The 6832-nt window shown below is 38.7% G+C and overlaps 1 protein-coding gene across 3 annotated transcripts in view; it reads left to right on the top strand.

Annotated features, from left to right (window-relative positions):
• The window catches only part of LOC106456961 (ralA-binding protein 1-like), a 194714-nt gene that overhangs the window by 125015 nt on the left and 62867 nt on the right, over window positions 1-6832 (top strand). The gene's annotated exons all lie outside the window — the stretch shown is intronic.

The following is a 6832-nucleotide window of genomic DNA, read 5'->3' as shown; positions in this document are numbered from 1 at the left end:
ATTTTAATTGAAAGTCTATTTGGTAATTGTGTATAAGAAGTAAGGAATTTAATCTATAACTGATAGGACTCATAGGAAGTAAATATGCCATAAGAGGGCAAAAATAATGCATATTTGCTAAAGGGACAGTTAATAAACTAAAGAAAAATTGAAAATAACTTAATTTTTGTTTTGATAGAATTTTGTTAAAGCATTTTTTATTTGGATAATTTACAGTGCAATGTAATAATATTTAATAACAAAAACTTTTGGAAAACAAGTAAATAAAAAATCCTACCTTCCTATTCTAATTTTTCCTGGCAATGTTGCCATAAATGAGTAATTTTTTCAGCCTAATATGCATTGACAAAAAATATGTAAGAAAGATGCGTTGAATTGACATTATGCTGATTCAGTATAAGAAATTGTTAGCTTCTTTCAACTAGAGTATCACTGTTTACAAAATAATGTCTAATTTTATACCAATGATAACCTGATTAAATTTTTTTTCAACAATGAAAAATGTATTCTGATACAGTGCATTACCTCTGTTCACATGAATAGCTATTCTTATTCAGTGCTCCCCCTATATGCAAAAAATTCTGTTACACATGCCACAAGCCTTAAACTCCCACATGTCTTACAATTGATTGATTTAATTGCATCTTGCTTGCAAATCATCATGTGACAACCCTCCCCAGTAAGACTGTAACACACACTCCTGATGCATGTGACTTTCTATTTGATTCTACCGAACTATCACTTCTTGTTTTGGCTGTACTTGTCTCAAGACGTTTTCTTTTTGTGCTCTTTGAATTTATTCAACTTCATGATTTTTTTTTAGTGGTGTTTTCTTCCAAAGTGGATTTTGATATAAATGTGTTTCTTCACAGTCCACGACTTTTCAGATAACTTATTCTTCCAGTTTTTCAGATTGGTCTTCCATTTACAACTTGTGTTTGATTTCCAGTTTACACAATGTATTCCGAAGTTCGTGTTACCGCTTTGGATGCTATGCTTTCTATTAACATAATCACGCACGCTAAAGGTGGCAGTGACTCAGCTTTGGATTTATCAGCTATTGTCTGGTGTGAAATTGATCATTATATGAGTTAACCTGTTTCTTCTGATCTTGCCCCCCATTCCTCCTGAAAATGCCAAACCTGTTCAGGTGGATGAGGATTTTGACAGCCTTTTTCTGCCATCTGATTTTGCCTTATGCCCCTTGTGTGTAGTCAGCTATGTCTAATACAGCTATTCTAGACATGATTTCTCAGGTACGTTCTAATTTATCCCTTTACCTTATTTCGTATGATCCCTATCCTTCTTTGTTATATGATATCTCATCCTCACAGTATTTTGTTTTCCATCATTTCTCGGATATTAGAATTTATGCTGAGCATTTTGTTTCTTAGGTGGTTGAGGGCACCAGCATGCCTTGGCCTCCATGGGCTTTGGATCATTTTGTATTGGCTTACCATAAGGATGGTTATCTGTTTCCCAACAGTTAGAATCGATTTTGCCTATGTGTGGGGCAGACCCTGATTGGTCTGTTCATTTATCCCATTCCCAGTTTTCCCACCTTTGTCTTACCATATCTACTCTCATACAATACTTGTCTACTATCCATTTTCTTTTTTGAGTGGGTTTTTCGAAGGATTGCTTCTTTCTATTACTTTCATGTTGGCACGTTGGTCTTCTTCACCTCTGGCCTTACACACGTAGTTTCTCTGTTGTTGGGATCTCCTACGGAGGGATGCTACCTTGTCCCAGGTTCTTTTACCACAATTTTATCTCTGGGACTTACATATGTCCCCTTTTCTTCAGAGATGTTTTTGGTAATATTCCTGACATTTTGGATCTTGTGTGAAGTGGTGCAACAGCACACTACCCTTTCATCTTTGGTGGATTGTTTGTTGCATTCTGAGCCTAGGCATGCCTCTTATACTGTTTTCCATCCAGTTACTTCTCAGCCTTTACCTGTTCCTTCCTCCAGGGGTTCTTCAGCTTGTCATTTTATTCAACACATATGGACACGTTTCCAACAGTACCAGTGACTATCCAGTGAGTACCAGTCCAGTGGGGGCTCACTTGTCTCACTTTGTTCACCTTTGGCAACCTATTGCCACAGATTTGTGGGTTGTTAAGGTTTTATCAGTGAGACTTGGATTTCACTTTCTTTACTGTCCTTCATAATCTCTGAGTCTCATTTCCTTTCCCTTGCCATGGGATCCTACAAATAGTCAGCATCTATGTGAGGTGGTACAAGATCTCTCCCAACAGGTCATAGAACCTGTCAATCATCCTTCTACAGGTTTTTATTCCAGAGACTGGTGGCCTGTAATCAATTTGTTGAGCCTCAATCAATTTTTGATTCTACCCTGATTTACCATGCAATCTTTTCTCACCCTCAGGTTGGCTTTTTCTCCGGGTTTATGGATGACCAAGGTAGAAATCACGAATGCTTACCTGCATGTCTCGATATCTTGTCAGTCTAGATGCTATCTTCATTTCATTAATCTCAGGGTAGTATAGCAGTTTTGCACCCTACCCTTCGGGCTTGCTTCTACCCCATATGTCTATAGTCGGGTGTTCAAGACATTCGTAAGACATTTACATGCTCAAGGGTTGTGCTTCCATCATTACATGAATGGCTGGCTTTTGTTAGTTTTTCAACACTCATCTTAGTTGGGCCCATCCTTCTCCTATTTGGATTTGTTCGATGGAGTTTTAGTTCACCATGCCCTTACTGCTTGGAAAACCTTATCCCCTTGGTTAGAGCTCATATGCACTCTCTTCAGTGGACTCTGCACAACCAGTGGAATCTTGCACAGGACTCCTTGGAGGCTCCTATTTCCCTGATAGACAGTCTACATTAATGATTGGATATAACTCATACATTGCTTCCTCCCCCTCATCCTGATTTACTTATCTTCACGGACACTTCTCTTGAAGGATATGGGGGGGGGGGGTCAATCAGCAAGAAGTTTCATGTCAGTGATCACCAGCTGAAAGATTTTACCATATTAACATCCTGTACATTGTGCTTTGGATCATCTTCTTCATCTGGTCATGATCCATTCAAACATTCCACAGTGGTGGCTTATCTCAGTCACCGAGGTGGTATCCGCTCTCATTTCCTATGTCCTCTGATCTTTTTTGGGCCCACACTCTCGGTATTTATATCATTTTGTGCAATATTCCAGGGACATTCAGTCTTTGTGCTGATCATCTTTCCCATCCAGGCAAAGTTTATCTAATGGAGTGGTCTCTCGAGCCTTTTGTTTTCTGGCGGATACATCTTCAGTAGGGTACACTTCACTTGGATGCCATTGCCACGTTTCTTAGTACCAAATTACCTCTGTTTTGATCTCCGAGTTCTCATCCTCTTGCTCTGGCTATCGATGCTTTCAGTAAGGATTGGACAAAAAATACCTGTATATTTATCCTTCCATCCATCTTCTTCACAGGATGATCTTGATCATCCATGCTACTCCATGTCAAGTCCTTCTGATTGCTCCTTACTAGCCAGCATAACGATGGTTCCCACAGCTGCTCTAGCTTTAATCTGCCAATCCATTGTCTGTTCCTCTTACTCCTTCCATTCTACATCAACCTTGGTCTTCCGTGTTTCATCCATTCCTTCTTATCCATCATCTTCAGGCCTGGTTTTTATCTGGTTGTTGGTGAGAAGACCCACTTTGTCCCAAAGAGTAGCTTCTTTTTAGTATACTCCATTTGCTCTTCCTCTATGGATGTTTATCAGTGCAAGTGGAACATTTTCCACCATTGGTCTTTGCATCAGGGGTTTGCTCCTGCTAGACCCACTGTTCCACTTATTAAGGATTTCCTCACTTGGTTCTTTGATCAGGGGTCTTCTGTATCCTTGATAACGGATTATTGGGCTGCTTTAACCAATACTTTCCATTTTTCCTGGTAATATAAAGTTTTTACCTCTCCTACCCTTTCCCCCCCTTGTTGGGTTATTTCTGGATTGGAATATTAATGTGGTTCTTCACTGCCTCACTTTACCTTCATTTGAACATTTGGCCTCGTGTTCAATTATCCACTTGTCACTTAAGACTTATTTCCTTCTCCTTTTAGCCTGTGGACAGTGTTAATCGGATTTATTTGCCATCAACATTTCACGTACTCTTTATCATTCCACATATGTTCTCCTTTATCTAGATCAATATTTTCTTGCCAAAATTTCAGTGGCTAGAAAGGGTAATTCCTCCTTCTCACCAATTTCCCTTCCTTCCATTTCCCACTTTTGTCATAGGGTGGATCTGGATAGACTACTGTGTCCTGTCCATGCTCTTCATTGTTATGTTGCCTGCATGTCTTTCTTCCATGGTACCTGTACCTGCCTGCTCATTCCTTGGCAGACATCCTCTGTTCCTAACCTTTCTCCTTCCACCCTGACCAGTTGGGTTCAGTTGTTAATTTGATTGGTCTTATTCTTCCTTATCGTCATCTTCCCATAATTTATTTCAGGTGTCTTCTCATCACACACTGCTGAGAAGGGGTGTTCCATAAGATCACATTTAATTTTATCCTCACAATATATTTGCTTCATTAATATGTCCGTTCTGGATAGTACTCACCCATGTACTTCATGGGTAAAGCAGAAAGAGATAGCTGCTCATCCCTGCCATGCTTTAGATTGAATAAATCTGGTGTGGTCTGTTTTTCAAAATAAGGTTTTTATGGTCACCTGTTGCACTGTCTCTGGTGTTGTTGTTCCACCAGACTCTCCACCGCATTTTCTCTCCCCTTTCAAATCCAGTGTAGTATAAGTGTCCTTACCACTTTCCCATTCCAAGCTGCTGGGGTGGTGGACCATGGAGCTTTCCTCCTTCATAATAATTAAAATCATTCAGTTGAGAGTAGGGTGGTGGTGTTCTGCTGGTATAGATGACCTTCACTATATATAATTGGAGTAGGCTGTCAATATTGCAGTTTACCCCTCTGATTTGGATCCCTCATCTTACCACCACGTGGAAGCTGGTTCCCAGTGGCTGGGTTTTGGATTTGGAACTGAACCAATCAACATATGTCTTCACACATGGATTACAGGTATCTATATTTTGTTACTCGATTATTATCTTGTTCCACCATCAGTGTTGTGGGTCATGATGGTAGTACTTAATCATTCATATGGTTCTTCCTCTGATGCTATCCCAAGATGATTTTATTGTATCAAGGATTTTATTGTGCTATGGGTGGTTCCCATCTGTTTGTTTTACGTGAGATGGTTCACATTACAGAGACATCATTACGATACCAAATGTCTGGTTCCTGGATCATCAATCAATTCATCATAATATCGTGTGTTACATTCATAGATATGGGAGTACAAGATCCCCCTGGTCTGATGAACTTCAGGTGGAGATGGTATGATCCTCTTTCCTACCCCCTCGTGGATGTCGGTACCCAACGGCCTGAGATTTGGATGCAGTTGACTTGCTGTGTAATGTCCATTGTGCCCTAGCCACTTTACACCTGGAGACACATTCTTTTACTCTAACCTTGTCCAACCATAGTTCTCTCTCTTTTGGATGTGCCCCTCCCAATTTCTGCCCATGTCTGCAACATCTCTTTTCCCCACTGGGTGAAGAGAATACCTGGTACAGAAGTGGTGCAGTCTCCCATGTATGATCCTCTGATGCAAGGATCTGATCTTTGAAGGTGTCCATCAATGCTTTCGCAGATGCTTCTTTTTTTTCCTTTGCACTAGTCCCTCCACCTTTTCAATGTGGGATTCAAGCCATATATGTGAGAGGAGGTAATGTACCATACTGAAAGTTATAATTTTCCTATACTGAAAATATATTTCAGATAGGTACTTACCTCCTCCCCACTCAAAGCCAGTGCTTCCATTTTCTGCCAAAACTGGAAGTGATAGTTTGGTAGAATTGAATGGAAGGAGGCCAATGCATCAGGAGAGTTTTGGTGGAGAATTGTCGCATGATGATTTGCATGTGAGACACATATGAATCAATTGATTGTAAGACACGTGGGAGCTTAATGCTTTTGACATGTGGAAAAAAAAATTTTACTTATAGAAGGCAGCACAGAAAAAGAATAGCTATTAATGTGAGAGGAGGTAAGTATGTATTGGAAATACATTTTTAGTATAGGAAAAATATAACTTCAATTAACTGACTCTTTATTTTGGCCTATGACTGAAACTAGTCATTTTTAAGAATTTTTCTTTTATGAGGTTTTTTTAGGGCAGTAAACCTTATTAACTTTATTTATAAAGTTGTTTGAGAATGACAGAAAGTGATATATTTATTTTCATCAACAAAAACTCGCTAGTTTTAGTATAGCAATCTTGTGTCAGTTTGTTAGGACAAATTCACAGAATGCTATTAATCATATTTTCAGCTTGTTACAAGTTTTGTACTATGTTACTATATGATACATTTTTACATACATCAGTTTTAGGTTTTAAAAAGTAACTTAATCCTAAATTATAATCCCGAAGACAAAGTTTACTCTGGCATTTTTTTTTTCATCAATTTTATATGTTAATTCTAACTCTGGACAATTTTATCACAGAAATATTTTTGAATCAATATTTGGTCATTTTATAGCATGTACTCAGCATGGTCACAAGAAAATAGAAACCACCTTTTCAGAAAAAATGAAATTTTTCAGTCATATTCACAAGAATTGATATATTTATAATTTAATTAATATCTAGTAGATCTTCCTTTCGCTTTGTGGAGTTCGTTGATCCTTTGGGGCATTGTGAGAATCATCTCGTCAATTTTAGATTGTGGGATTTTCGCCCACTCATGCTTCAAAACTTGGAGTAGATCGCTTTTTGAAGTTGGTTTTTTTG

This window comes from Limulus polyphemus, unplaced genomic scaffold (genome assembly GCF_000517525.1).
Source record: "Limulus polyphemus unplaced genomic scaffold, Limulus_polyphemus-2.1.2 Scaffold275, whole genome shotgun sequence".
NCBI classification, from domain to species: Eukaryota; Metazoa; Arthropoda; class Merostomata; order Xiphosura; family Limulidae; genus Limulus; species Limulus polyphemus.
Note: the sequence above shows the minus strand (reverse complement) of the source record. Positions and strands in the feature narration are given on the sequence as shown.